The sequence below is a fragment of the Arvicanthis niloticus genome, chromosome 19 (genome assembly GCF_011762505.2).
Source record: "Arvicanthis niloticus isolate mArvNil1 chromosome 19, mArvNil1.pat.X, whole genome shotgun sequence".
NCBI classification, from domain to species: Eukaryota; Metazoa; Chordata; class Mammalia; order Rodentia; family Muridae; genus Arvicanthis; species Arvicanthis niloticus.
In genome coordinates this window covers 18,550,257-18,560,353 of record NC_047676.1, presented here as the reverse complement: position 1 = coordinate 18,560,353, position 10,097 = coordinate 18,550,257, and the positions used below count along the sequence as shown (strand labels likewise).

The window sequence follows — 10,097 nt, the reverse complement described above, 5'->3', positions numbered from 1 at the left end:
TAGGACTCTGGAGGAAGTGAGAATTAAGCACATGTAACACCTCTGTCATAGGGGTATTAGGGAGAGCCATTCAAATCCATTCACACCGACAATAGTGACTAAGGTACCACTGAGTTTCAAAAAGCTATGGTTTGAGTAATAGTCTTTGACTGAAAATATTATTTTACTTACTGAGCTCAATGAAAAGTTGACAAGTGGAACCCTCTCAAATCCCACCCTATTTACCTCTTCATGTGGCTATTCCTGATGTGTATGTTTCTTTTCTGTTATAAACCTGACTGTGAGCATAATGGCTCTCATACTGTCTTTTGAGTCATTATAATGAATCACTGCGTGGGAAGGAGACAATGGAGACCAATAATTTTGTATTTGACTAGTCTGTGGTGAAGGACACCTTAGGAACTCCCACCAAAATTACATCTGGCTTGTAACATGAGAATAGTTATGTGGTCAAGATTCTTTCTCTGCCATTACTGTAGCACATTTACAAATAGATACTTCCAAGGAATAGAATTTAATATCCTACTAAGTTTCTCAGGGTAGGTGCTTACTCCCTGCCAGGTTGACTGAAGTATGAAGAAAATTTTAAATAGATTGCCATAGTAGAAATTTTAAGAAATTCCTAGACTGCTGGGCAGTGGTGGCACATGCCTTTAATCTCAGCACTTGGGAGGCAGAGGCAGGCAGATTTCTGAGTGGGAGGCCAGCCTGGTCTACAGAGTGAGTTCCAGGACATCCAGGACTATACAGAGAAACCCTGTCTTGAAAAACCAAAAACAAGAACAACAACAACAAAAAAATCTTAGACTAAAAATTAATGAAAAGATTTGGGTATCACAACAGATGATTAGGATGGAGAAATACAAATGTCTGTATTCGTTCTAGAGTGGGCATTTTGGAATGCTTCAAGACCATTAGGTATTTTAGTTTATGGGAAGCCCAGGAAGAACAGATTTTTAGTGCCATTACTGGTATATTTTAAGTGTTTTATCTTAATTATTAAGTTCTTCAATATCATTACCACACAAAGAAAAACAAGGTAGTTATGCTTTATATCCCATTTAGAAACAATTATATATAACATCTAGGGAGAATCTCAAGGCTCTTTATGTAATATGTTTGTTCTTTCAAAGCATTTCGCTAAGCCAAGTATACTGGTGCAAGTGGAGTATAGACTCAGCATTTATGAGGGCGAAATAATGGTGAGTTTATGCCATCACTGCTTCTAGCTCCAAACAAAAGAAAGAGAAAATACTGAACACACACAGTAACTAATATGGAAACCAGTTTTCCTTTGGGAGAAATTTATAATAAGACAAAATCACAGCACTTCCAGGTCCTTTATACATACATCAATTCAGTGTTAACCTGGGGTTTTGGGGTTATTGTTTTATTGCTGTGACAAAATGCCATGATCAAGGCAACCTCTAAAATAAAGTGCTTAATTGGACGTATGCTCTCAGATGCTTAATGTTCATCATGACAGGATGAAGACACAACAGAAAATATAGCTGAGTGCTCAGCTCAGACCTCACCCCTCAAGAAGAAGGGAGGGGGAACACAATGGCAATGGCACTAATCTTTCTTTTGAAACCTCATAACCTTACCTCAGGGTCATACATCCTCTACTAATTCCACACCTGCTACTCATCCAATGCAATCCCACCATCTGGGGACTATGTTTTTAAATATATGAGCTTACTTAGGCCTTTCTCTTTCAAACAACCAAAGCTTTGTAAGACATACTTTGCAACATGCCATTAAGGCAAGTACTATATACAAGGACCAACAGATCTGTTCATTAGCGAGAAGACTTCTAAGAATTAACCTGAGAAACTTACAGACATTGACTTTTGTATGTTGTTAATGTCTTACCATTTCACGATGTTAACCATGCAGCAAAACTAAAAGTTTATGTAGAACTCCACACAGCAGTAGCTGTGGCCTATCAGATAAGGCCTTTCAAATAAGTTTCCTCCAAGAAAAATGAATGCAACTGCCCCTGGAAGTGTTTACAGAATGAGTGTTTTATTACATGTGCTTAAGTAGGTGAAAGAGAAGAGAAAGACTATGTCTATGTTCAGTGTTACGAATGAGGAAGGTCTGAAAGACCTAGCTTAACATTCTCTGAAATAGCTAGCCTGAGAAATCCACCAGTCCAATGCTAGGGTACTCAAACAGGGAACTAGCCTGAGACCTCTACCATCTCAGGATCTTGGCATCTTGCAGGATCCAGTGTCTCCCAGGTCCAGGAGCAACCCAGAGACATTAAGAACCTAGCCTGGCCAGTGGAAGAATGTGCCCATGAAAAAGACCCCTTGCATGGGGACATTGGGCATGTTTGGCAAGGATTGAGCTTGAGATGTTGCCAAACTTGTTCTATGGGACCTGGCTAGCACAGTAGAGCTGACCCTGAATGTGGGGGTTGCCGATGAGCCTACTTGAGGGTGCAGGTGTGGAAATACTGGTCCTGTCCCTTGTCTGCTATGCCATGGCACCTTTGAGGGAGAGATTTCCTTCCCCTTTGCCCTTGCCATAGGTAGAGGGCAGAAGAGTTGGCCCCATCTGCACCATGATAGCAGGAGAGCTGCCCGTGGGCCTCACATGCTGCAGTATTTATCGTGTATGCAATTTACTTAACATTGACATTACAGTAGAACTGGCCTTGGATGTGGGGGTGGTGTGTAAAGCAGCCTAAGAGGTTGAGATAATTAGATCCAGAAGACTGACCATCTCAGATACCTCTTAGGTCTATATCTAGGGCTTTGAATTGGCCCACTTGAACATCTACTCCATAATATGAACTGCTGGAGTGCATGAAGGGGTGTTTCCTACAGATCCAAAACTACTTGATCTCCATGACACAAGAGAACAAAAGGATATTCAAGACGAGTCTTGTTGTGGGAGATATTTTAAAACAGTGGCACCCAATATGTCTTGCAATAAGGGGCCACCATGTTTCTGACTAGGCAAGGCCTGAGGCCACAAGCGGCGGAAGTATTTTCATTGCTGCTCTGCTCAGACCACTGGCTTAGGCGCCCAGAGACACCGGCAATAAACATTTCCAATCTAGGAAGTTTGATCAAAAGAGCATACTGAGGAATGCACTGTGATACACTGCAGATTCTACAATGAGATTTTTTTTCTGTTGCCAAGATTCTATATAACAATATTTTATATCATTTTTAGCAATGGAAAAGGGAAAGAATTGCAAGATAAGTATTTTTGAAAGATGATGCTCAACCTATTGAATTATGTTCTTAACTAGAATTATTTTTAATCTGGAAATTGCTGACAATAGATGGCATTTAACTTGTAAAGAACTGTTTGTGTGTGGCGCAGTGGGGATTGTTCTTGAATTCATACACTGTCAACTTACTAGATTAGTTTCTTTTCCATACATGGTAAACGTAGCATAAACACTCCCAGATCAGCTTTAGCCTTTCTCCTCCAGCACAATTTATACTCCATAATTTGCTATAACATTTTCTACTCAGTAAGAACAGAATCATAGAATATTAACAAATATACAAAGTTTCTCACTCTCTGCCCATCAGTCATAGTTTTCTGTATTAAGCTCCTCTGCTGGAAGGAGTTTCAAAGATGAGGAATAAATGAGGGATCAATCTATGAAAGACAGCGTAATCACTCTTTATAGCTATTTTTATATCAAATAAAATAAAATTGGAAGAAGGTACACAAATTAAACAAAGCATGTACTTTCCCACATTTTGTTGATCTTCATTGTGGCTCTTCCAGAAGCCTTTAATAAAAAATTTTTTTCTAATCCTCCATATTACTCATTTGCAATCAACTATAATGTGGCTGCATAACTTTCTTGTTTTACTTTTTTCCAGTTTGTTTTTCAAATGAAACATGTGCAATATACAGGATTTGTTATATTCTCAATATTTGAATGTGTTATGTGCACTTTACTTATAAATGTCTACTTTATGAAAATAAAACAGATATATACGGCATTCATTGAGATTTTTGGTAAAGGAATAGGAAAGGCTTGAATAAGTACAGGTTTCTGAAATACAGTACAATTCATATGCTCTGGAAAAGTAATCACATTATTGTTTTCAAAGCACTTCATTCAACATAGTTGTATATGAAACATAGGTGATTTAAAAGCAAACGTTAAATATAACTTCTAAAAACTAATGAATAATAAAAAATATAGCAAGGGATTTGTCAATGCTATGATAATAAATTGAGAAATATGAGCAGGTGTGTGATTAAAGGAAAGGGGTATTTGCAATTTGTAGTGAATTGTCCTTGATATTCAAAGTAAGTAAAAACCGCTAATTTCATGTGTCATACATCCACAAACTTTTTTATTTTACTTTTTATATGCAGGTAATTAAAATTTTCTGTGTCGCCCACTAACTCTATTAGAATAATAGGATAATTTATTGTTTATTTTATTTTTAATTGAAATTTATGTTTTACTTTACTATATAAAAATTAATATGAATAAATCATTTATCACATAAATTGGATGTTAACAGTGCAGTTTAATATGAATTAAAGAATACAAATGATAACTGAAAATTTAATTTTGAAATTTACATACTAATAATAAAATTGAAAATTGAAGTTAAATGGTAAAAAGTCACACATATTTAATAATAATTTGTAAAATTAGTGAGAAATTTGTACATTTCAGAATAATATTTATTTTCAATCATTTTGCATATTGTTAACATTTTTGTTGGGACTTTTGGATAGAGCAGTTTCTTGTTAACAGAATGAATACAATACACTCTGAAATCATTATACTTGTACATTCAGAAAACATACAATACTTGAAAAATATTGCATGATAAATGTACCAAAAAATCAATTTATAAATCCAATATTTACTTAAATTGGCATTTTAAATTAATTTTTATTTTTTAGTAATAATATTTGAAACCATTATTGACATTTCAAAAGTATTACTTCTGTCGGGTCAAACCTGTAAATTATAAAATGTGTAGTATCATATTTGGCATTTTCCCACCAGATTCCAACAACTACCAGAGCTGCAGTGAGGTAAAATAAACTGTTTATGTTCGGAACCCACAATTTTCACTTTCTGAGGTTCTAATGTCATGAACTTTTCTGGTGGCAAAACTTAAAATATTCTAGAAAACTGGAGAAGGGACAAGTGTTTTGTGAAACACTGATTCATCTCAGATTTACATCAGTTTCTTTGTAGGACAACCAAGCAGCTTACCATGACTGGAGAAACATCAACATTATAAGGAACATGCATAGAAACGATGAAGTCTAGTTAATCACTGATACCAGAAAAGAATGTAAATATTACAGAGAAATTTACTGAGGATGTGTGTAGAGGTTCGAGAAACATTAAGCCAATATTTGGCAGAAAAACAGTAGAAAATTTCACGGTCCTGCCTCAAATGTACAGTCTTTCAGTCTGGTGAAAAAAAAAATTGCAGTAAGAGATATAAATGCCCTGCCCCTCTTCCAAAAAACAAAAACAAAAACAAAAACTTAGTAGGCCTTTTGAAGTCTGAGCACACTAAATATCACCCCTGAAATTTGTGGGGTTTCTGAGGCTACAGATTTGGAACCACTTCAGAGAGCTCCACAGCTTAGCCAACGTACATTCTTCTCTATTTATGGTCAGGCAGTACACAATTCTGTTAGATATTAAAAGTGTTACTGAGTTTTATGTGGAACAGGTAAAGTAAGGTTCTTAGTGAGTAAACAAAAAGAGAGTGAATAGGAACATGATTGATGGTAAAAATCTGTGGATCTGAGTTACACAGATATTCACAATACTTTGAAGATCTCACCAAGATCTCTCTGTGTGTCTGACTGAGCTTCTAAGACTCTTAAAGTGAATTCAGAGCAAAGGGATTGATTCCTACAATGAAGATATGGCAATGAATTAACAAAAACAAGAACTCTTTACCACGAGAACTCACAGGAAATTAAGAGAACCTCATGAAGGTCTCTGCATCATTTGCTATTCCCTGGAGTTAATTCATTAGCTGAAACAAGGTAGCAATAGCCTAGGCCCTTATTTCCACTTGGGACATCTTTTGCTTGTTTGTTTGTTTTTGTTTCTTTTTTTTTTTTAAATATTGGTTATTTATTTATTTATATTTCAAATGTTATCACCTCTGCGGATCCTCTATCGCACCCCCTCTCCCCTGCTTCTATGAGGGCGTTCTTCCACCCATCTCCTCACCGCCCTAGCATTCCCCTATACTGGGGCATCTAACCTTCACAGGACCAAGGGTTTCCACTCTCATTGATACCACCTGAGATATCTTAAAGAGGCTTCCAGTCATCATTCTTCATTATGGCTAAACATGATCCTTTAGCTCTTTCTTTATCACTACTAACCGTCTTTTGTTTTTCTTGTAGTGATGGTGAGAGCTTTTCCTAACTTCGTTAAAAACACAAACCAGAAAGATCTCAAATAAAATTTCCACACAGTTTCAAGCTAATAGGCAGTGCTGGCGATCACTTAGCATTATAAAAAGACAAAAGTCAAGTGGTAAGCTCTACTGACTTACACGGGTTACGGTGGTAATATGTGGGGCAGTGGGCTGTGAAAAGCAGCTGGGTGCTTGGTCAAGCATAAGCCTGGAACCCAGGGCCCTTATTGGAAGGCAGGAGTTTGGCTCTGCTCCTAGGCCCTGGTTCTTGTTATTTAGCTTCAGCCCTCCACAGCCCCTTCCACAGAGAGGTCTCTGGCCGTCAGTCAAGAGGAACAGACCTCAGGCCCTAGAGAGATTTATATACTAATGAGATTCCTGAAGGCCAGAGGGTGGAGTCAACTAAGCAATTTTCTCTAGACCCTCCCCCCTTTCTCACTGAGTATTTAACTCAGGTCTGCCCTGAGTTTCATTGGTGTGTACATCCAGATCCAACCATCATTCATCATGCCAATAAAGCCGTTTTGGAAACCCAAGGACTTTCTTGTGCCATTGGGGCCACGCTGTGAGGAACTGTGGAGAAGGCCTTAAATGAGACCCTGTAGCTGCAGCCTCCATGCCTAACTTCCCACCTGGAGGAACTTTCATAGTTGCCAGCCACCTTCCCCACAATAATACATCATTAAATTTTAAAACACCTAGAGATTCTCAAGAATATTGAGTAAGAATTTAATTGCAAGAATCATAACTACAGTCCTAAGAATTATTTTCTGAATAATGGTGTAGGAAATTTAGTTTTTTTCTTGTAAAATAAGTAGTGTGGCCTTCCAAAATATAACATGAGTTCAACATTTACAATGTGAAGATGAGTGTGGTAACATATGCCTGTAATCTCAACACTTTCTAGGCAGGAGTGAAGGGCCTGGAGTCTGAAACATTAAACTGAACATCTAAAGAAGATGTTTACAGAGAGAAGGAAGCCTTTCACCACCCCAGAGTCTCAGGAGAAACAGAGTGTTCTCTGGACCAGTATGTTAGAAGACTGGAAGCCCTTCCAAACCTGGGCTTTCTCCAGTGAACAGAGCATGCTTGAGAAAAGCCCTTGCTGTACAAATAGAAAAGGCAGAGCACAGAAATGTTCTGTAATAGGTTCTGCAGCTCGCCCTGTTTCTTTCCACTCACAAGTCACTTCTTTTCTCTAAAAAAAGAAAAGGAAAAAAGAAATAGTCTTCGTATGTGTGAAACCTCGTGTAGTATTTGTAAGGGAAATGCACACGTGTGTTCATATAACTCTTCATACTCCAAACAAACTCTCAGTCTTGTTCATATTCTTATGGCTCCATGATGTTAGGCCATTCTGATTAAAAAAAGTTGTCTTTGTATCTTCTGTATCACTATTATGTGGGAAGACAAAAGATTTGATTCATAGTACAAGATAGGAACAACAAACTCACTTGAGATGTTAAGAACTCTGATGAAAGGATAATAAAAAAAAAATGCCAGGTTTTACTGATTTTGAAATCTTGAGTATGTCTGCCATAGTCATCTGTTTTCCTCAGCAGAATTGTTCTTTGGAAATGACTGTAGTTGCACGCCACAAGGACTGTCTGTGTGTGTAATGTTATTTAAGCAGCAGGAACACAGGCCTTCTTTTTCTTTGTCATTAGTCTAGGTCCTTCAGTGATAGAATAAGCCACTGTCACTCTGTCCAGGCTTCCTGTGTGAAATATCTAACATGCTTAGCTTTGCCCAAACAAAATCTGAATATAGTAGAAAATAATAGGGAAGAGTGAGTCTATGCAAGTTAAGCAGTGTTATGTTTGAAAAAAATACTCCAAAATTTTCACTTTCAAAATTAAGATCATAGATCGAATTTTGGGGGAAGGAAAAGACTGTTGTACAGATTAGTGCTCTGACCCGTGGTAATTTGACAAAAACTTTTCTATCTTTTCTATGTTAAAACACATGTGGGTTTTTAAAGTTTTAGTTTAATGGCAGGGAAAAACATGAAATTTATTATTTTAATAGAGTACAAAGTGATGTATAACATGTACATACCAAATATAATATGTAAAGGGGACTCATAGACTGAGTACTTTATCATTAATTTATATTTGAAAGCATTCAGAATCCTTTCTTCTAGTATTTTGACTATAAAAACCTACTTGTGTTTGTGGTAAAAAAAAAGTTATGCAATACAAGGTTGAAGCTTCTTGGTGTTAAATAATTATAATTTAGTATATGTGAATAACCATTTCCTACTCCACAATTACATTTCTAATCTCTCATTTTTTATGACATTTTCCTATAGTATTTAAAATATAAAGTTAAATAAGGTAGGATTAGTTCCTATTAACTTCACTGATAGATAAAGTAGTGGTATTAAAATACTTATTTTAAAATATACAAATCAAAGATTTCTGAATAAATTTCATACATATATATTCTATATTCTAAATACCTCTATACTAAATGTCTAATTATAAAATATATTCTATCTTCCAAATATCAAATATATATGTATACATATAAAACAAAATAAATTTCAAATTATGTCTTTTTTCATCATCACTTAACATGTTATCATATGTCAATCCTTTATTTACACACACATATGACAACTTAGATCATATATGCCATAAAACTAGACAGCTTGTAACAAAGTCCATTTAAAACAATTCAAGACTCAGAAAATTGAAAATAACCTGTGCCGATTTTCATTTTAATTTTTTTATGTTTCTTGGCAACAACTCCCTCTAAAATAGTAGTCATCTGCCCAATGAGTCATTTTATGTGTTTTGTTTAATTTTTGATAAAAAGAATTCTTTTCTATAGTTAACTCACATGCATGAAAAATAAATTTTAAGTGGTTTCATGACTTTGGGTGCAATTTTAATATCAATAATCTCTGTCTGATAAAGCAGTTTTTCTGAAGAGTGAGGTATTTATATTTGAGTATTCTATCATCAGAAGCAAGCTGCTAAGTTTGTTTGGCTTTTACAACTCTGAAAAATATGGCAATGTGCACAAGATCAGTTCCTACTGTTAAAGAGTTGCTAATTGGGTTATCTCACTGATGACACTTCTTCAAAGCAAGTGCCAACTGATCAGTGAAGTTTTATACTGTTCTTCTATTGACTACATCTCCAGTTTGGCAGAGAACAGTGCTGGCTATATATCTATATCTATATCTATATCTATATCTATATCTATATCTATATCTATATCTATATCTATACCTATACCTATACCTATACCTATACCTATACCTATACCTATATCTATCTATATCTATATAGAGAGATAGAGATAGAGATAGAGATAGAGATAGAGATAGAGATAGAGATAGAGATAGATAGAGATAGAGATAGAGATAGAGATAGATATAAGACTAAAGTTAAGTACAATTAAGATGACTGACTCCAGTGGTAATCATCAATTTATTCACATTTTAGTAAGTAAACAGTATAACTGTATTTTACTCCTTATAGATGATACCTTTCACCATCATCTCTGTGTTCCATTGGCAATGAGCTCACTGACTTGTTTACAAATAGTGGGGTTGAAACAGAAAATAAATATTTTGTAGGAAAGACTCTAAAAATGTACACACTAAAGAGAAAAGTATGTTGCTTTGGGAAAAGTCAACAAATTCACAACAGTTAACTATGCATTAATATGTTATAATACAAGGAA

General features: G+C 35.7%; 1 non-coding gene across 1 annotated transcript; it reads left to right on the top strand.

Moving 5' to 3' along the window:
* Positions 1 to 1,995: 1,995 nt before the first annotated feature.
* On the top strand, positions 1,996 to 2,125 carry LOC117724096 (small nucleolar RNA SNORA17). Its single transcript, XR_004608779.1, has one exon. It is a non-coding gene; the product is annotated as a small nucleolar RNA SNORA17 (small nucleolar RNA).
* The last annotated feature ends 7,972 nt before the right edge of the window (positions 2,126 to 10,097 follow it).